This window comes from Vombatus ursinus, unplaced genomic scaffold, assembly GCF_900497805.2.
Source record: "Vombatus ursinus unplaced genomic scaffold, bare-nosed wombat genome assembly UNPS02014810.1, whole genome shotgun sequence".
Taxonomy (NCBI): Eukaryota; Metazoa; Chordata; class Mammalia; order Diprotodontia; family Vombatidae; genus Vombatus; species Vombatus ursinus.
The window spans coordinates 24,453,098-24,476,086 of NW_020954588.1; the positions used below are offsets into that span (position 1 = coordinate 24,453,098).

Consider the following 22,989-nt stretch of genomic DNA (forward strand, 5'->3'; position numbering starts at 1 on the left):
TGTCCAGGGAAATATTTGAGAAAACAATTCATGGAGAGTAATTTGTTAATGCATTACTGACTCCTGCTATAGAGAGCAATTCTCAAGTGCATTGTAAAGGATTTAGTAACTTGAACCACAGAGGAAAGAAAGAAGAACCATAAAAAGGCACAGAGAACTTAGAAGTATATTCAACTGGTGTATGTAACTTGCTGTCTAAAGAGAGGGAGATGTGAGAAATACTGAGGGTCAGGGTTCATATTTTTACATGACCCAAAGCATCTTCTCATTCCTGTATATAGCATGCAAGCAATGTAGCAAAGCTGATAGAGATATGTAAGTGAGCCAGCAAGGTTACTGGAAAACAAATCCCAACTGACTGGCAAAATTAGATAATAAGTAATAGCCACTCCATTCCTCCCAGAGGCTCTTTATCTTGTATGCCTAGGACGGATACCCTTGGCATCTCTATCTCATCTGAATCCCTAGCTTCCTTCAAGGTTCAGTTCAAAGGTCATTTTCTACAGGAGGCCTATCCTGGTCTCTCCAGATGCTAGTACCCTCCTTCCTTAGGTTACCTGGTATCTACTTTGTAAATATTTGGAAAATACATACATATATATATATACACACACATATGTGTGCATATATGTATACATACACACACATATTGTCTCTCCCAATAGAGTGCCAGTTCCTTAAGAAAAGAGGTCAATATTGTGAGATGATCAACTATGATGGCCTTCACTCATCTCAGCAATACAATGATCCAAGACAATTCCAAAAGACTCATGATACAAAATATTATTTAAATCTACAGAAAGAACTGATGGAGTCTGGATGCAGATTGAAGCATACTATTTTCACTTTTTTATCTTTTTTCCTTTCGCAAACTGTAATTGTTTTGCAAACTGTTTCTTCTTTCACAACGTGACTGATACAGAAATAGGTTTTATATGATTGCACACGTATAACCTATATCAAAATGTTTACCATCTCAGGGAGGGGAAAGGGGAAGGAGGGAGGGAGAAAATTTGAAAATCAAAATTTTATTTCAAAAGTAAATGTTTTTTTTTTTTTAAAGAAGAGAAACTGTCTTATTTTAGTCTTTATTCTTAGTCAACAAACATTTATTTAGTGCTTGATGAGTGCCATGCTCTGGTTGGTATATAAAGAAAGGTAAAAATAAGGAAATCACATTCTAAAAGATTAGACAACATACAAATAAATACGCACGTACAAGATAGAGATGGAAAAATGGAAGGTAACCTCAGAGTGAGCCAAGTTATTAGTAGTGGGAAGATGGTTGGAGATGGGAGAAAGCATCATGTAAAAAGTGGGATTTGTATCTGTCCAGAACACAGAAGTTGATAAACACATTCTTATTGCTTGTTGATCATTGTAAACATTTGTTTTACATAGAATCATGTGCACAAGTTGTACATATTGTCTCTATAGGATGCCATATTTTATTTTCACTTTGTGCTCACTCCTACCACCATGTTTGGTAGATGGTAGGTGTTTAAAAAATCATTTTTGAATGACTGATTTATCAAAAAGAGTCAGAAAGTTTCATGATAATCTAGTACAAACTCTTGTTTTATTGAAGCCTGGAGTGGGGAAGGGACTTATAAGAGGCCTTTCCCTGTTTTTCTCACTGCCAGTGTTCTCCCTCTGAGATTACCTCCCATCTATCCTGTGTGTATCTTATATGTACATAATTGTTTGCATGTTGTCTCCCATATTAGAATGTGAGCTCCTTAAGGGCAGGAATTGGCTGTTGCCTTTCTTTGTATAAAATATCAATGTTTTGCAAATAGTAAGCACTTAATGAATGCCTGCTGATTAACTGTCCACAATCACACAGGTAATAAGTAGAGAAATGGAATTCAAATTTGATTCCAAATCCAGCTTCTGTCCCCAGACATCGTATTGCCAGGCATGTGAATCTGCTAACTTGCAGATATTTTTATTATTTCAGTTTTCTCATCTGTAACATAAGGACATTAAACGACATGACCTCTAAGGGCCCTTCTAGCTCCCAATCTGTGATTCCATAAGCCTATATTCATGGTGTAACTTTATTTTTTCCCTTGGAAAACTGAAAGGGTCAAAGTAGGAGGGGAAAGTTGCAACTGGATGAAGCATGAACACTCTCTGGCTTAGATCCGCCATCTTGTCCCATGTGCTTTTACAGAGATGGAAGAACTCTGGAGAGCTCCAATCAAAGTTGAAAGTTACCTTCAAAAAGTTATGCATATTTCAAGAGAAATAAAAATCATTATGCATTCTCTCTAAAGAGGAGACAATCTCAAGCTGTCAAAATTCTAAACCCTTCTCCATATATTACATAGAAATGCCATCTTTTAAGAAATCCCTTCCCATTTTTTTTCTTCCAAATTAGCTTAGTGGGCCATGGTATTACAGTATCTTGTCCTAGTCTGTGAATAATGTGACAGGTAATTTTTACACCTCTTCTTGCCTGTAGTTAAGTTTGACTGAAGATACAGAAAACAATTTTTATGACTTTGGTGGTAAAAATAAATGTTCTGTAAGTCACATGGAGTCAGGTCCTAGACAGCTCACATAAAATATTCTGTATACAATTTATAGTTGCCAATAAATAATAATAAAAAAATCCTTTGGACAGATTTTATAATAATGTGTACTAAATTATTTTCTCCAAACAAACTGACAATGTGAACCACCATCTCCATATACCTGCCACGTTACTGCAGTGTAGTCTTCATGGAACGAAAGAAAACATCTCCTCTCTATCGCTGAAGAGATGAATAGCAAACAGATAACATTCAAAAGTGGTGAACCATCACTTTAAGAATTGGATTCTCCCTAAGGTGAAAGAATGGTAAACTTCCAAAAATGTCACAATGTTAATTGTCTTTTTTGATCTTCACAATGGATCAAGACGTTCTTTTCACAGCTACCAATGGCTGCAAATAGCACAAAAATCTCTCTAAAAGACCATACGATTTAGCTTCATTTAGTTTATAATGAATATGATTAAATCTAAACAATTACAAGCAAATCACCATCTGGAACCATGGCAAATCAAGATTCTATTTTCTATGATGACCAATCATGAAAAACTACTGCCGAGTTCTACTTTGCAATATTGTATAGTAATGTGATTAGATAATCAAGCAGACCAATGAACCCAGCAAACTGGAACATAAACAAAATGGGCACTATCTCACTGGTGGAAATTTGAGCATTTATAGAGAACTTCCTGACCCAAACTGCTCAACTTCTTTTTAAAAGAACTAGACCCAAATTAGATATCAAGTTTTCTGAATCTATCTGTTAGAAACTTTTTAAAAGCAAACAAAAAAAAATGTTGAGGGAAGGGGACACCTGGGGAAAGAGAGGTAATAGAATAAAAATGTCCCATATGATAGAATAGCCTTGGAACACTCCCAAAGACATAGGGACAATGCTGGAGATGTTTGACATACTTACCACTAATTTCCCAGAGCATTCATTTCCCTGTCCAGATTCTGTTTCACCCTAAGCGTTCACCACTTAACGACCTTTTAGTCAGCTTCAGTTACTCTGTTCTTTCTTGGGAACCTCAGAGAACCTCAGCAATGGTCTGAGACAGATACATTTACTATGATAAGATTTTGATCTTGTACAGATTGCTGATGCATCTGGCAACAGGAAGGAATGAGGTAATTCACATAAATAGATATGCACTGGATCATTAGCTTTCCATTTAAAGTACTAAAACTTTGTAGAAGAGAGGAACAATTAACCATTTTGAAATAAAATCTTTTGAGAAGGAAGTTCTCTACACAATCTTAAATAAAAGATACTTCTCAACATCAATGACCTATCCACCCTTCATTCTGGATTCTATTGAGGGACATATCAATCCCACAAGGAGAATCAGAATGGAACACTAGAAAGACTTTTAACTTTAGGCAGACCTGAGTTAGAATCCTAACTTTCACATTTATTAGATATGATCTTTGGGCAACATCTTAGTCAATTATGACTTAAATTTCCTTCTCTATAAAATATACAAAAAAAGATAAAAGCCAAAGCGCCCTTTCTTACTCACAAGACTGATGAAGCGAATGAATTTGGTATTAGAGGTCATTGGTTCAAATCTTAATCAATGTTGCTTTCTACATATACAAGATACTTTGCACTTTGCCCTGGCAATACCACATTTAGGTACATGGCTGAGTCATAGTTTAGGAAAAATATTGATAAGCTGGATATCATCCTAAGAAAGACAAATAGAATAGTGAAAAATCTCGAGTCTAGGTCATTTGACATAGCCTGGTTGAAGGAACTAGGGCATAAAAGAATACTTTTAGGGATGGGAGAAAGGGAGGGTGTGACACTTTCTGGCTTTGAGAGTTTGAAGGACTGTCATCTGTAAACATATTAGTCTGATTATCTTTGACCAAGACGGTGGGATGAAGATGAAGCTCTAACAATTAGAGTTGTCCAAAACTGGAATGAGCTGCTCTGGTAAATAGTGGACTTTTTGTCTCTATGGGTCATGTCTCCAGGCAAAGTCTGAGGATATTGCAGAGAAAATCTTTTCAGGTATTTGGAATAGATGACTGAGAACAGGAATGTCTCTTTCAAATCTGAGCTTCCTCCTCTATAAAATGTGATGCTTGGATTAGTGGGTACATATCTCCAAGGAAGTTAAAGACATAAAGAAAAGTACCCTAAGTTCTAAAATATCCATAACAATACTTACTATGATAATATAACTGTAACTGGTGGCCCACTGATAGGGCAATGACATTTATTTTGTCTATCATTTGAAATCATAAGGCTCTGTCCTTACACAGGGCTATAAAATGAATTATTAGCAGGATGATTTTTTATATACTCAAAGGGCTTTCTCCCCTTTCATTCATTAATTCTTTCAATAGTTATTGAGCACTCCTCTATGTAGGATAAGATAGCTGGTACTAGGGATTTGTGATACAAAAGAAAATGGCAAAGTTCTTGACCTTTATAAGTTGATAACTGTATGGGAGATGATGTGGACACAGTATTTCAGATCTGTGTTGGAAGGCACCATCATCCAAAATAATTCCATGTTGCCCATTTCAAAGGAGTTATAATAAAAAGAAAGTTCAAAGATATTTGTTTAAAAGTTGGGGAAAATTGAAATAACCTTAATCATCACTTCTCTAATGCTTGTTAATTACATGGATCTTCCATAACCTTGCAGAGCCAGGAGGACCTTTGAGACCATTGAATACAATCTCCTCAATTTACAGAGAAGAAAATTAAGAACCACTGAGGTTAAATGATTTGATCAAGTTTACACAGAGAGTAAGTAGCATAAGGTAGGATTTAAATCTAGGACTTACGGTTTCAAGTCCACTTCCTATTCTATTCTATTAAACTATCTTTCACTCAAAAAATATTTGTAATTGGTCCTATCTCCTAAACTGGATTGTATGCCTATTGAAGTCAGGTGCCAAATATAGCAGCCTGCCTACAACAGAAGCTTAATAAAAACTGATGGATAACAAAGAGCTTCGATTAACATTTGTCCTAGATGGCACTCCATGTCATCTCTCAAAGCTCATTTGAATTGCTGTTTTCTAGATGAAGTCTTTCTTGATTGCTCAAAAAAAATCCTTTGCATTTATTTTGCAAGGACCTATATGGATATTTTCTTCTCCCTGGAATACATGTCCCTCAGGGGCACAGGAGCCTAGCACAGGGCCTGGTACATAGTGGGTACTGAATAGATATTTGCTGATTAGTTAAGGAAAGTTCAGATTTCTTTATTATCAAGCTGACTTTACTGGAAAATGTAAGGTGTTTATAGAATTATCTTCTGCAGAGTACATAGTGCCTGTATTCTGATCATATTCCTTTGGCTTAAGTGAATACAAACAATGATGTGCCCTATCCCTGATGGTTGATCACAAAGACTATCAGTAATATTCATAATAGCATTCCAATCTTTCCTTATAGAATTCCGGATCTAGCAATAGGATCCTGTCACTTCTATCATTCTATCACTGATTTGATCATTTGGTTTTCTGATTTTTTTAAGGACATGTTCTTTTTTCTTACAGGGAAGGAAACAGCTCAAGGCATTCCTTATGTCTCCTCGTCCATGCTTACTACAGATATCACAAAGGAGACAAAGATTCTAAAAAACTGATGCATGCTGATTTGAGAGAAATCTCTTGTCTTCTTCCTCCTTTTCTTTGACCTCTGGAGAATTTTGTTCTGATCTTGGGACTGGTGGAAGATGGGGCTGACTTTGACTCATAAGTTAATTCTTCATATCCCGGAAGCTTATGGGAATGGGATAAACCACAAGAGCGGTGGGGGAGGGTTGTGCTGGTTCTCCCATTGAGGAGAAAATGTCAGTGTCAATTGCTGCAAGCCACATTCGAGTGGATCCTGCATTTCTAATCCTGGTTTAGATTTCAGAATGAACCCAGGGAATTATTCATCTTTTTCCCCTCCTGTTTCCTTTTCCTTCCCAAGAGAGTGAGTCCATATTTCTCAATCTGGTATTTCCCCAAGGAGTCCAGAAGGCTTCTCTTTGTTTCTTAAAACATTGTCTGATTGATGCACTGTTGGTGGAGTTGTGAACTGATCCAACTATTCTGGAGAGCAATTTGGCACTATGCCCAAAGGGCAACCAAACTGTACATACCCTTTGATCCAGCAATAACACTAATAGGTCTGTACCCCAAAGAGATCATAAAAAAGGGAAAATGGCCTACATGTACAAAAATATTTATAGCAGCCCTTTTTGTAGTGGCAAAACATTGGAGGGGCAGCTAGGTGGCACAGTGGATATAGCACCGGACTTGAAGTCAGGAGGATCTGAGTTCAAATCTGTCATCAGACCAAACACTTGACACTTACCAACTGTGTGAACCTGGGCAAGTCACTTAACCCCAATTGCCTAAAAAATAATTGGAAATTGAGGGACAGTCTGTCAATTGGTGAATGAACAAGCTACGGTATATTAACGTAATGACACACTATTATGCAATAAGAAATGATGAACAGGCTAATTTCAGAAAAACCTGGAAAGACTTGTACAAACCAATGCAAAGTGAAATTAGCAGAACCAGGAAAACATTGTATACAGTATCACCAACATTGTGTGATGATCAACTATGAATGACTCAACTCTTCTCAGCAACACAATGATCCAAGGACATGTACAAAGGAATCATGAAGGAAGATGCTATCCATATCCAGATAAAGGACTGATGGACTCTGAATGCAAATTGAAGCATATTTTTTTCTCTTACTTTATTCTTTCTCATGTTTTTTTCCCCCTTTTGATCTGTTTCTTCTTTCACAACTGTGACTAATATGGAAATATTTTTGCATAATAACACACGTATAAACTATATCAAACCTCCTACCATTTCCAGAAGAGGGGAGGGAAGGAGAAAAATTTGGAACTTAAAATCTTGTAAAAACGAATGCTAAAAAATTTCTTGACATGTAACTGGGGGTAAAATAAAATACTATTAAACTTTAAAAAATAAAATAATTGCAGATATAAAATTAAAAAAATATATTGTCATTTTTGGTTTAAATATTTAATCTCTTAAACAAGTAAATGCGATGACTATTAACTGACCACATACTTAACTACCACTTGAGTGCAACACTGAGGAGGTAAATTGGGTATGTCTGGGAGAGAAAAGAAATAGATTTAAAGTTGCTATACATTTCCAGAGCAAAATTTTAGGCTGGGGTCCTGGAATTGAAACAGTGATTGATTCATTATTAAACTTCCCAGGAGATCAAATATATTTATAGGGGTGACTGAGCTGGTATTGAAATGGACATCATCCATTTTCCAAGTCTATTTGAAAGGAAAACCATTGCTGACAGGGAGGGGCTGAGAAAATTACTGGAGAGGAAGTCACACCCCAAAAGAAGGAATGTCTCTCCCCCAAATAATGGTAGAGAATGGTAAAAGATTGACAGCTGTCTGCCTGCTAACCAGCTTGATACATGCAAACAACATACTACAAAAAATTATAAACAGGACAAAAGGAAAAATAAAGAGAAGAATTTTGGTCAGAAATAATACTTGGATCCTAATTTAAGAAAAAAAAATATATTGTGGGTGGTTGTGAAAGAAAACGTGTACTTTGCTGGAGTAGGGGTGGTGGACTTTTTGAAAATGTTAAATAGGTGAGGCCTAGCCAGTTGTCTTAAATGTTGATTGTAGCATAATGATTCAATATCAGATGACTTAAAAGCCTCTTTTTTAAAAGAGATGATTAAAAAAAAGAAAATTATACTTCTACCACTTATCTAAGAAAATCCTCTAAGACTAAAATCAAAATATATAAGATGTTCCAGTCCCAAAATCTTGAGGTAGTTTTAAGCTTTGGGATGTGTGTGTGTGTGTGTGTGTGTTACATTTATGAAGGATGGCCTCTGGATTGCTAGACTTGTAATTTATGTACACAATTCCTCAGCTGCCATCAGACTATGCCTGCAATACTTAATTCCATTATCTTCCAATCTTATTTTTTAGGAATTGCTATGACCTTGCTGAAGAACATCTATATATTCTGTCTCCAGAAACTGAAACAATGCACCATTTCAAAAGGCAGCCACTGACACGTGTCAACCTGGTTCTCACACATTTTGCTTTTTTTTTTTCAGCTTCAGAAATTCGAATGCTTCATATTTTAGGGAAGCCAGTCCTTCAGCAGATCTGTGGCACCTACTTGCTGAAAGATTTAAACCCTAGTAAATGCGGGCACAGCTTCCCATATGCATTCCACCCCGCGTGCGATAATTAAATCTGTGGCAAAGTTACAATTTAGTTGTGTCTACAAGTGGCCAGATGGGTTCTAAAGTTAACATCTGTGTAGTTTTATCCCCACTCAGATCTATGAATCCAAGAAGCCACACAAACACACACACACACACACACACACAAACACACACACACATCCAAACACTTCTCATCCCAAAATAGGTAAGGTAATTAATAACTAGATCATTATCACCAGACTTTTACCTCCTCCCGACTTAAAAAAAATAGTTTCTACATTCAAATGTTGGAATGATGTCTGATTTCATTAGCATGGACAGTTCCTAGTGTAGAGTCATTAGATTCAGTTGTGACTTATCTAAAACTTTTTTTTTAAGATAAAGTCTTAGGAAGCTTCCTGGTACCTACAGTGAAGAAATGATTTATCCAGTGTCAGAGAACAAGTAAACATCAGAGATGGGAATGTGAACTTAGCTCTTCCTGAGTCAAAGCCCAGATCTCTCTCTCTAATATCCACAATCTGCCAGCCATAATTCAAATTCCAGTGATTTCATCAGCATGGATAGGTCCACTGATGAATATCACAAACAACACATCTTAGAAGACAGTTTGATGAGTGGTTGTGGCTCCTCACCTTACATCCCCCACCCTCGCCAAAAAAAAAAAAAATCATTGAGTATCTTCCCCTCTCTGAATTTAGGTAGTATAGTCCTTGTTAGACAAACAGACAATAGATTTCTAGGTCTGTACTGGAAGGTTTTCCAACTTGGGTCGCACTAGCACAGACTTGAAGAACTTTCATTTAAATAAGAAAGCAAAATAAATTAAAGAAGAGTTAAATCAGAAGCAAGCACTAAACAAACACTGGCACAAACCTGCTGGGGGTTGGAGGCTCTGAATCTATTCTTGTCACTTCTCCATGCTTATAACATGGACATTGAATCCTAAGGAACGACAAAGGTATGCCATCAACTGATCTGCTGGGAGAATGACGGAGCCTTCATATCTAGAAGGCACTGCCTTGGTTGGGTGTCATGGAACCAGATGAGTCAGGTGCAGCTGAGGGAGGCTGTTGCTTCTATAATCAGTCTGCCCATAGAGCCAGATGTCTCTCTTAATTCTCTCCTTCATCCTTTCTTTTTGTCCACCATCATTTTCCAGCAAGACCTGTCCTCTTTTCAAAGTGAAGATGCTGAAAACTTCTGGACTCATTATAAAACTTCTGTGTGACATAATCCCATGTAGAACATGACATGGAAATACATATTCCCCTCCCCAAAGAATGTCATTAATGTGTAGCAGCATTGCTAATAATTATTGAGAACAATAATAAATATGTAATACCAACTCCAATAGACCTGTCCACAGAGATTATGGATAACTTAAGATGTAATAGAATCATGGAGAGAATGACTATTTAACTATCATGTAGAAGAAATAACTGTCCTTCCACTGAGAGAGCCTTTGATGGCAGAAAGGACTAAGAGAATCTCATTCTTGAGAGACTAAATGAATAACTCTTAAGGAAAAGTCTTAAGAAATATTTCCTGAAAGAAAAAAAAAACATACTGAGTTTAGCTCTTATGCTGTGGAGAGACTACTTAAGAGATTTTTTAACACTTTTTCTGAGAAATTTGAACTGTGGGACTATTTCGAGAAAAGATAAGACTTCAGTAGCAGTTGATGGTACACCAAGTTGATGGTACACCGTTGAAATATTAGAATATTTCTTTGTATTGTTTGTTAAATTCTTAATAAGTTAGATAACCAATGATATCAAAGCATATTTAAGACAATAAGAATCGAGGGAATGATTAGGAAAAAATTGTTTCCAATTTATTTTACAGACTGAAGTGGAAGCTTAGACCTAACAGGTATTGATAGAGATTGTGGGTTCCTATTAATTTATGAGGAAATAGTAGAATATAATCATTGATTGCCTTAGAACCTTGGATAAGAATTAACAGGGAAATGTGCCAGTAGCAAATTGAACTGAATGGTGATCAGTATGGTTGTCAATTAGAACATACACAAGAAATCTCTGAAGAATAACCTAAGTTATACATGAGTCTGTCATCTCTAAAACCTAGTTACATTTGTCATTTATTATATATCTATTCAGAACAAAATTAAATGAACAAGTATATAGTGCTACAGCCAACTATCCCCGACTATACTGATATGCCCTACAGCAAAAAAGCTTGTATGGCAGAGTCACAGGGTAGGAACATAGACAGATAAAAGCTGGTAAAGGATGAAAGTCATTGTGGTTTTATTGTTACTAACCCAACTTTGTTGGATTACTCCTTATATTCCAACTCTCTATTGACCTAAGATCAGCCAATGAACTTCACAAGCCTTACAGCTCATCTAGTTGTGTTGTGTGTGTGTGTGTGTGTGTGTGTGAGTATGTGTGTTTTTTTCCATGATCCTAGATTGTATTTTTGCTCACGAATGGGCTTGAGTAGATGAGAAAAAGAAAAGGGAATAACCTTTTATATAGCACCTACTATTTGCCAGATACTGTGATAAGCACTTTACAAATAGGTGCTATTATTATTTGCATTTTACAGATGAGGTAGTGGAGGCAAACAGAGGTTAATTGATTGGCCCAGGATCACACCATTAGCAAGTGTTTGAGGTCAAATTTGAACTCAGGCCTTCCTAATTGCAGAATTAGTGCTTTAACCACTGTGCCACCTAGCTACCTTCCTCTAAGACTGCTACTAAAGTCCCTTCCAACAATATAATTCTATGAAAATATTTTGAACAATCATGACAGTATTGGAATGTTTATCCTCTAAAATGACATTGTGGATGCAAGAGTTTAGTTTCTGTTGTATGAGTTCTGGTATATTTATTTAAAAATTGAAAGGTCACAGTACATTATGGTAACATTACCCTGTTCACTCAATTAAGAAGCAATCAACAAGCATTTATTAAAGCCAACTTGCAGAATTCGTTATTTGTACTAACCAAAACCTAGCTGTAATGTAAAACACTGCTTACAAAAAATAAATATACGAAAATCTCCTTGTGTTGGGCTCTGAGTATTGTTTACTTATCAATAACAAGGGAAGAATTCATTCTTGAGATTCAAAATGTTCTCATTTTATAAGAAGAGAAGGAAAAGTAGGCCTGAATCATTTCAAGGCTAAAACTATTGACAAAGGATAGAAGAAAATCAAACCTCGATGAATGTTTTTTTCCCCCTCTTTCCACAGAATTTCTTCTGTTCCATAGAAATTACACTTACACAAACATCCTTAAGTAAAGGTGAGGACAGCTATAGCTTCTGGAGATAACAAGATGAAAATGGAACATTTTCATGAGAAAGCAGGAAGCAAGTGGCCTTGGTTTCAAATATGTTCTTTAGCACTGATGAGGCTGTAAGCTCATTGTTATGATTTATTTGAGGTACCTAAAAAGATACTTGTTGATAAAACCACTAGCTGCTCTGAATGTGTGTGTGTTTGTGTTTGTGTGTGTTTGAGCTTGTTGAATCTGTAAAACAGATGTGGAACAAATTACGTTTTGCATGTAAACCAAAAGCTTCTGATATTCATGCAGTGGGCAATGAAAGACAATCATGGCCCACATGCATCCCAGGCCCAGCTGCATAAGAGTCAGAATTAGTGTTTCATTTTAGGGTATATTGTATTCAACATATGGATAATGCAACTGATCTTAATAATTTCATTATTTATATCAAAATGCATAAGAATTAGGGCAATAAAACACTGAATCATTAAAGGAATTGGAGAAAATGAAACTAAGCAGCCATCAGAGGGAGAAAAATGGGGGTGCAGAAATAATGTAGTCCCCTCTTTGCATCTCCATGAATTCATGGGATCATCAGTAGAGCACGAAGTGACCTCTGAAATCATTTATTCCAGTTTTCTCCTTTACAGCCAAGGTAACTGAAACCTTATGAGATGGAAGGACTTGTCAAAGGTTACACAAGGTATAAGTGGCAGAGTCAGGATTTCAATTTAGGTCCTCTGGTTCCAAATCTAGGGCTTCTGGGAGGAATGCAACAGCCAGATAATAAGAGGAAGAATGACCAGCATAGGCTCTCTTGGTATCAAATTCAGTCTGTTAGTCCACAGAGTAAGAAAATTAAGTGAAGTAACATGGATGTCATATTGCAGAGAATAAGAGAAGGACAAAAAGAATCACTGTATCCTACAACCAGAGGACAGACTCTTCAGGCTGGAAGAGAGCTTAAAGGTTATCAAAGTCAATCTCATCATTTTAAAGATAAGGAAAATGAGGCCCAGGTAGGTTATGGCCTTGCCCAAGGTCACAGCTAATTAATTAGCATAGCCAGAATGAAAACCTAGACTCCAGTTCCTACTCCAGCACTCACTTCCACTGTATCTTGAGAAAAAGACTCATACCATCAACAGTGTTATCATTCTTGACTTGTTTTTATTTCCCCACATTTGATTAAATTTAATCACTATTTTAGAATTTTTCTCATATACTCCCTTTGCTTCTCAAAAGAATGTTTTAAGTAATGTTCAGTAAAGAGATGTCTATTCCAGTAAAATTTGTTTTACATATCTATAGGAAAATTTGGAAGGTGGCAAGACACATCTATAATTCTAAATGGCATTCCTTTTCCAAGGTCTGATCCATTTATTTTATTTCTCATATTTCTAACATTTTAATGGTATTTGAAAATATCCTAGTACACACACAGTGTGTGTGTGTCTAAATGGATAGATAGACAGGTATATTGATACATACATACATACATACATGCATAGAAGTCAAAATATCCATCAAACCACATTAACTTATGGCACATAAGTTTGAGAAATAAAACAACTGAGCGTTGTAGTTTGGGTAGAGCAAGGCTGATAAAACACAAGGATAAGATAACATAGTGGTACAGTAGAAAGAGTGTATGAGACTTGGATCCAGGAGATGTGGATTCAAATCCCAATCCCAATACTTAATAGTTTGTGTGATCATCAGCAAGTTCCAATCTCTCTGGCCTTTAGGCTCCTCATCCGTGAAATGAGGTTAAAACACATGCTTAAACTCAGATTCTTTTGAAAAACTTTTGTGTAAAACATAAAGTGTCATAGAGACATGGATTATTTCTACTAAGCATTTTTATATGCTGTCTCAGTATAGTATATGTCAATAAGTGAACAACTAAATCAAATGCCCTGGGAACTCATCCTATCTATATCTAGGACACTATGAACTTTTTTTTTATACTGGGAGTATTTCTTAGTTCCTATCCAAGGGTGATTACTACCGAAAACCCAGTAGACCTCATTAGAAGATGTTTCACAAACAGTATGGTTCCAGCATAACTCGGTTCCAAGGATTCTGAGTACAGAGAGCCTACAAATATGCTGCATGTGAATAGAACTTATATTGGACTTGCCAGGGCAAACATTTTGATAATACAAATTGTAATCAAAGATGTTAGACACAGGGGCCTTTCCTCTGTGAAGTCCCTTCCAAGTAGTAACCAATTTAAAGTAAGATCTTTTGAAGCATTGATCTGACTCTTAGGTTTCATTCTTTGATTTTCTTCTAATATCTTGTATGATTTATTTTTCCTCCTCAGGTTCCAGCCAGCAGATAACAACTGGAATAGTATTCACTCCATGGATGACATTTCACATGATAGAAGATTTTTCGATACCATTATAGGAACTCAAATTGCCAAAGGCCACCCAGCAAAAGACCAATCCCAGTTTCAAAGTCAGCACACATTTCTCTTTTCCACCCCAATCCAGCCACTAAGGATGAGAAGCAGCAATAGCTAACTCCCATTCAGGCATCTTTCCTCCATTTAAAAAGTTTATAGCATTAATAAAACCCACCTAATCTAGACTCTGGTGGATCTTGTATGCTGTTCAGTCATTTTTCAGTCACATCTGACTTTTCATGACCTCATTTGGGGTTTTCCTGGCAAAGCTACTTGGAGCAGTTTGCATGTCCTTCTCCAACTCAATTTACCAATGAAGAACTAAGGCAAACATGGTGAAGTGATTTGCCCAAGGTCACAAAGCTAGTAAGGGTCTAAAGCTAGATTCGAATTCAGGAAGGTGAGTCTTTCTGACTTCAGGCTTGGTGCCTTATCCACTGAGACACCTAGCTGTCCCTGAATGTTATATAGTAGTTCCCAAATCACTTTCACTATTTTCTCAAGGAGTTCAGTACCTGCTCACCATCTTTCTTTACTCCGGACTCCTGCTTGTATATTAGGAGTCTCCAACACCCACTGATAATCCCACCAGCTCTCAGTCCTCCCAATTCTTCAGCCTCCATAAATCCCATGACTCATTCCTTCACTCCACCTGAACCATTTACAGGAATGTCATAGTGTAGATCTCATCATAACCCATTAGTGTTCCATTTCCCTAATTAACAATTTTGACATTCCTCTACTTGATCATAATTTCTTAAAATTCCATCTCTCCCTATGCTTTACTCCTCCTAAAGCTATTCTTCAACATCACAAAAACCTTTAATCCCTCTACCACTCTGTCTTTTCTCAGGCCATTTTCACTACTCTGACTCCCCTTCCTTTCCTCTCCAATCTTGATCCTAGTTTGCCACTTACTGTCTACATTTTTCTGAACTGTAATATCTCATTTTCTCCTTACCCATTCTCTGCTCACTTCTTGCTAATCCTCAGCCCTGGATTATTCTCCATCTCTTCCTCATCTGTTCTGTGATAAATTTTTATATTTAAAAAAAATTATTATTCACTTATTTTAACATTTTTTTTAAAAATCTGAGTTCCAAATTCTCTCCTTCCCTCCTACATCTCCCCTGCCCACTCAGAAGGCAAGCAATGTGGTATCAATTATACATGTTAAAGTATGTGAAACATATTTCTATACTTACTTTGTCTGAGACTTTTTTACTTCTTCTGAAGCATAACAAATTCTTCTCTAGACCCTTATTTTAACTCTGTTTCTGTGTCTTTCTATTTTGAGTGTATCTCTTAGAAACAAATTCTTTGATTCTAGTTTTTAATCCATTTTGCTATCTGATTCCGTTTTATGGGTGATTTCACCCCCATTTACATTTATGATTACTGCATATTTCCTTCTGTTCCATTTTCTTCTGCTTGTCCTTTTCTCTTTTTTTATCCTTTCCCTACTCAAGAGTTTGTTTTGCTTCTGACCACTGCCTCTCTTAATCTGCCCTTCCTTTTATCATCCCCTATCATTTCTATCATCTTCTTCCCCTCCTACTTCCTATTGGTAAGATAGAGTTCTATACTCAACTGAATGTGTATTTATGTGTGTATTTGCCTCTTTGAACCAGCTGTGACGAGATTGAGCCTGCCACCCCTCTGCACTGTAAAAGTTTTTCCTTGCATTGCCTCTCTTATGTGAGATAATTTTCTCCATTCTTCCTCCTCTTTTCCCCTTCTCCCAGCACATCATTCTTTCTCACCCCTTTGTTTGTTGTTTTTTTTTTTTGAGATCATCCTAACATAATCAACTCACATCCACGCCCTCTAACTATACAAATTCTCCTTTGACTCCTTCTGGCTGCCTTAGTAATGGTAAAGTTCTTAGGAGTTACATGTATCATCTTCCCAAATAGGAATGTAAACAATTTAACCTTATTGAGTCCATTATAATTTCTCTTTCACGTTTATACCTTTTTATATGTCTTCTGAGTCTTGTGTTTTAACACCAAATTTTCTATTCAGCTCTGGCCTTTTCACCAAGAATGCTTGAAAGTCTTCTATTTCATTATATATCTTTGTCAGTGCTTCAATCTTTACCCAGGTAGGGCCTCTAGTGCCCTGTAGCCACAAGTGCTAATGCTCTTCTTGGCCCTGGATCTGCAATCAGGGCCCTTGTTCTCTTGTGACTGACCACATGTTTCTCTTTGCCCTGTAAAACGGTGACCCAGAACTGCGTATGGGCAACAGCACTGCTAATCGGTGCTGGTTGCACACAGTGCCAGCACAGTGTCTATCCTTTACGAAATGCTCTTGTGGTAATCAAGTTAACATGAAAAAGGCAAGCTCCTGAGGACACTAGAATATCCTTTCTCATCTTTTCTCCTATTGACACATTTTCATCTGTGAGAGTGAAGCTTCTCAAGTGACTGAGCTAAGAGTTAGTTTTAACCCCAGTAGGGCTATTGGTAGCTTACAAATTGTACTGTAGATTGAGCAAGGCAAGACATGTAAGCTCAATGGAACTTAGGCTGGTCCTAGGGTGATAGTTAAATATAACTGCTTATTTCCTTCAGTCAAGAGATTTAAAGTGATCTTTGAGCACCCTGTACCTAGTGACATACAGTAATGACTATCTGGCACTGAGACATTCAAAATGAGATTTAACAAAGAACGATTCCTAAATGAAGTAAAATTTAGCTGCTCATCTACTCAGGAAAACAACTTACCAATAGGAAGTAGGAGGGGAAGAAGATGATAGAAATGATACATATAATCTATGAATTACTTTGAAAAAAAAACTCCATTCTTTCTGCATATACAATTTGGCAGGTTTTACTTCACACATCAAACAGTCACCTGGGGGTTAGAATTAAGAGGGGGGAAAACACACTAAGATACAATACATGACCTTAAGGATTCCAGTTAACACTTGACAATGCAGCTCGAGAAGATGAATATAAAAAAGGAAAACTCAATTTCCTTGGCTTTTTGTCATTAAATTCCCAGTTCACTCCCATCAGATAAGCAGGGAAAGGATATGGACAAATTGTTTTTAAAATAAGAAATCTCAATTATCTACAACCATATGGGAAAAATATTCCAAGTCACTAATAAGAGAAATGCTAATTAAAACAACTAAAGTTCCACTTCACACTCATCAAATTGGAAAAGATGGTAAAAATGTAAATAGTCAATACTGGAGAGACTGTCGAAAGACAGAAACAATTGGAAACTGTTAAAGCTGTGGATTGACACAAAAGTTCTAAAAAACACTTGGGAATTATGGGTAAAAAGTTTTGAAAAGTTCTAAAGTATAAAAGTTCAAGATGCCCTTTGACCTGGTGATTTCACTATTGGATCAAAGGAGACCAATGAAAGGTCCTTCATATAACAACATGTTCATATTAGAACTTTTGTGAAAGCCTTCTCTCCCCAAAAAATGAGCACAGTAGGTACTCATTGATTAGGGAATTTATGAACAAAATACACCATATGAAGGCAATTAAATATTATTGTTCAGTAACAAGTGAGGAAAATATGAGGGATTAAGAGAAAAAGTAGAAGATCTGCGTGAACCAATATGCATAGAAAAACAACAAAACGCATAATGGCAATGATAATTTAAAAGAAAACACTAAAAAGGAGGTGAAGGTTAAATATGGTTGGTTCCACAAGATGGATGACAAAACTTCTTCCTCTTGGAAAAGGTGGGAGAGAGATAGACTACAGGTGCTGAATGTAGCATACACTGTCAGACATAGTAGCTAGGTGAGTTGGGTTTACTTGATCATTCTTTCTTGTAAGAGAAGGTGCTAGGAGAAGAGAGCCCAGGGACAGACAGAGAGGGCATCAAGGATATGTTGAAAAAAGAGACGGTGTAAAAAATGACAATTACTTTAAAAAAAAATGAATGAAAATATAAATTTCCGATTCTCTCCAGTATAGAATCACTTATAAACCGCCCCCCCTACAATAACTTGAACACTCAATATCTTAGTATCATGCAAATATGACACATTCCATCTTTATGAGAAATATAAAGAGTAAAAAAGTATAAGGTAAGAAGACTCCAACTCAATGATAAAGGTTGGTAGCTGAAAGGATGACTATACCTTGATGTACTGAGGGATGCAGCTTCTCTGACATGCCCTACAGATAGTGAATATTCTGATCTGGAAGAACCACTACGTGCAACAGATGTTAACTGACAGAAGAAATGTACATTGGACCACCAGCCTGTCATAAATATTGCATTCTTAATCAGAGAGCATCTGTTTTTTCATTTCTTTAACAGCCATCTTCTGCATTGTATTTAATCGGAAACAGAATGCTTCTCCTAACAGGTGCAACAGTGTTTACAAATTGAAAACCTTCTTATTTAAATACAGCTCGAAACCAGAGATGTTTCAATTAACAGGGCAATATCTTAAGAGGAGGAATCATTTTAACATTTGGCAGATCCATAGATTGCTTTGCATTTGTGAAATTTAATTATTGGAGAATTAGCAGTGCAGATGCCAAGAAAAGCTACGAGAAGGCATCCAGACTTCTTCTCTTATTCAATTTATATGTAGCTGAAAAAAAAATGATTGGAGAAAGTTGGTAGCAGATCTGTAGATAATAGAACATACTGCAGATTGATATTAAATCTCCTGAAATGTTGTGATTTGAATCAAAATAACTTTTCGATCTAATAGTATGGCAGTATAGAAAAATCATTTCTGGAGCTGGTAGGATTGCATTTGCTCTATATTTGAAACACTTTAACTTGCATCAGAGAGCTTACATGTAGAGCACAGCAGGGCATTGGAGGCAAGATGTCCCCAGTCATTTCACGTGTATAAATTACTTAATTTTGTTTCTTTCTTTAAAAAAATCTAGGCAGTATAAGACGGAGGTGGGGGTGTTTCAGGAGGAGAGGAAGAGATCATAATTTTCTAATCTACTTTGATAAATGGTTTTACATAAGTAATTCAGACTTCATGGAACAAGCTGTTCAATGTTTTATAATCACTGATAATTTCCCTTAAAGGTTGAGACACAAAGCAAAGGTTAAGTAGATTTGCTGGCCACATACTGAAATAGTAATATTCTTCTTTTGAGAGGTTTGGCAAATAAAGCTTGATTAGCTTCCTCGTCCTTCTTGCTTTGTGAGACAAATTCCTTCTTTTACAGATTCCCCCAAGGAAGAAGCAGACACAAGGTAAAAGATTGGACTCAGCGTGCTGTAAGGAGGAATTCACATGGAAGGACTTCTTGTAGAATTCATAGAGTAGTAGCTGACATTTGCAAAGTGTTTTGCCTAAGTAATGTTTTTTTGGCCTTCACAACCATCCTAAGAGGTGAGTGCTATCAATATTATCATCCCTGTTCAACAGAGAAAACAAATTGAAATCTTTGTCTCCTCTTCCCTTTTATATATTCTTAAACATTACTACTCAGGAGATCATTACTACTCAGGATGATAGAGTAGGAAGAGGCAATACAAGCCAGTTTTCCTATAACTAATCCAACAACGATTTAGAAAATCCACCATACTGAGCCTGATTGCAAAAATCCAAGGAAAAGTCACAGTGACTCATTTGTTTCTCAGCCCAGGACTTCTAAGAAGGACTTTCATGAAATGGAGGACTTCTAAGCAATCCTTGTGAAGAGAGAAAGATAAGTAGAAACTTCAAAAAATAAGATATATAAAAAGCTAAATAATCAGGTCACATGATACAGGTGTCTCCTTAGAATTCTAATATCATTAAGGATCATAAAGGAACATAAAAAGATAATGATTAACTTAATTATTACCCAAGCTTTTAGAGAAAAAAAAAAACAGAACAAAAGGAGATTCTATTTAGGTTTATAAATACAGTATTGATACTTAAACTAGGAGGAGTCAAAATGGCGAAATAAAATTATACATCAACATCCCTAATAAATATGAATGAAAAATGTCAAGTATTCGCAAGGAGACTATGGCTACATACTATAATGATTACATGCTATGATCAGGTTGGATGCATACCCAGAAAGCAGAATTAACTCAATATGAAGAAAAACCATCAAAACAGAAGAATAACAAAAATCATGACTATATGAATAGTTGCAGAAAAATCTTTTGATAAGATAAAACATTTGCTTCTATTAAAAACATGAAAATAAATAGATCTTTCCTAAATACAGCATATGGCATCTATTTAAAGTCAAAAGCCAGCATTATACATAATGGGAATAAACTTTTTTATTAGGTTATATGATGGTTTACTTAGAGAACCCTAGGAGATAAACCAAAAATTAATTGAAACAATAACTTCAACAAAGTTATAAGATATAAAAAATCCACATAAACAATTAGCATTTCTGTATATTGCTGACAAAATATAGAACCCAGAGAAAAAATATATTAAAAAAGAAAAAATAAAGACCATCAGAATGCATAAAATGCTTGAGAATCTACCTGGTAAAGCACATATAAAAAGTAGCCAAGTATAAGTATACTCTTTATAGAAATAAAAACTGACTTAAGAAATTGCATAAATATTCATTGTACATGGATAGCCCAAATCAATATAATAAAAGTAACAATACTTACAATGAACTTATTTATTCATTGCTATACCAATGAAGCTACCAAAGCACTACTTCATAGAGCAAAAAATAATGAAATTCATCTGGTGGAACAAAAGTTCATGAATCTCATGGAAAATGATTTTTTTTAAATGGTAAGGAAGGCGTCTTGGCAATATCAATTCTCAATGCATACTACAAAACAGTAATCATCAAAACCATTTAGTGCTGGTTAATAAAAAGGTAAATTTGTGAAACAGACTACATATATAATACATAGAAACAAAGAAGCACCGTTGCTTAATGTTTGATAAACTCAAAGATATCAACTATTGAGGTAAAATTCAGTAATCAATTTTAAAAAATACTGGGAAAAGTGGAAAGCAGTTTAGCAAAAATTACTTCTAAACTAATCTCTTACACCAAATAACAAAATAAGATCCAACTAGATATATAATCAAACATTAACAGTAACATCATAAATAGAGTAAAGGAGGAAGGAGGAAAAAAAAATCACCTTTCACATTTATGATCAGGTAAGACTTTAAGGCTAAAGGAAGGATAGAGAGGTCACATAAGACAAAGGAGATAATTTTGATGATATAAAATTAAAAAGATCTTTCACAAACAAGATCACTATACTAAAATTAGAAAGAAAATAGATAATGGGAGGGAGGGGCAAATAGATTTCCAAACATATATAATAAAGTTCTTGATTCAAAATTATAAGAGAGCCATTTCTTAACTGATTTATAATAAAAAGATATAAATGGGAAATTTTCTAGAGCAGAAAGTCAAGCTGCCAATAGTCACATGAAAAAAAAATGCTCCAAAACATTAATAATTAGAGAAATTCAAATTAATAACACTCTGAAGTTCCATCTCACACTCATCAGATTAACAAAGATAACAAAAAAGGAAAATGATAATTGTTGGGTTGGGGGGAAATGGACTTTTTAATGTATTATTGGCAGAGCTGTGAATTATTCCAGACATTATAGAAAGCAAGTTAGAACTATGATTCAAAAGTTACTAAACTTTTCATCCCTTTTGACTTAATTAGGCCTATATTCCCTTAATTAGGCCTATATTCCCAAAGAGATTAAAGAAAGAAGAAACAGTTCCTTAAGTACAAAATATTATAGCAGCTCTTTGTGTGTGGGGGGGGCAAAGAATTGGAAACCAAGGGGGTGCCCATCACTTGGGGATGGCTGAACAAATTATACTATATGAATGTAATGAAGTACTGCTTTTGTACTCTAAAAAATGATGAAGATTTGGTTCTAGAGAAGCCTGGGTAAAAGTTGTATGAACTGATACGCAAATTGGAATTGTTTTAGATTATTGTCTTGATCAGAGCAGCTAAATCTTTTACAGTTGATCATCATTAAAATATTGCTGTTACTGTGTACGACGTTGTCCTGGCTCTACTCCTTTCACTTGGCATGAGTTTATGTAAGTTTTCCCGGGTTTTTGATTCTTCATTTCCAATCACTTCCTTTGCATTAGATATCATCCCCTATTGCAGAAATGGTCTTTCTCCTCACCTCATTTAAGCATAAGTTTTTGCTTTACAGGAGGACTAGAAGGTAGGAGCAGTGAAAGTCAACTAAAAATAAGGAATCACCACCAATATGCAATTTATCAGAAATGAGAGTAAGAACGATAGCTAACATTTTATAGCATGCTTTAAGGTTGGCAAAGCATTTCACATGTGCTTATATCATTTGACACTCACAACAATTTTGAGGGGGATGCTTTTATACCTATTTTACAGACAAGGAAACTGAGGCTGAAAACAGTTAAGTTGCTTGCCACTGTCAGAAGTAGGATTCAAACTCAGTTCTTCATGACTACAAGTCTAACAATCTATCTACTGGGCCATCTGATAAAGCTTATATAAAATCCAAAGTCAATCAGAAGACCATGATTGGCTTTGGAAAAATGTAATTTAATGGAGAAATTATGCAGACCAAGTTAGGCTAATAATTAC

The 22,989-nt window shown here is 35.8% G+C and overlaps 1 protein-coding gene across 3 annotated transcripts in view; it reads right to left on the minus strand.

Annotated features, from left to right (window-relative positions):
- The window catches only part of NAALADL2 (N-acetylated alpha-linked acidic dipeptidase like 2), a 1,445,704-nt gene that overhangs the window by 223,795 nt on the left and 1,198,920 nt on the right, over nucleotides 1-22,989 (minus strand). The window lies entirely within an intron of this gene.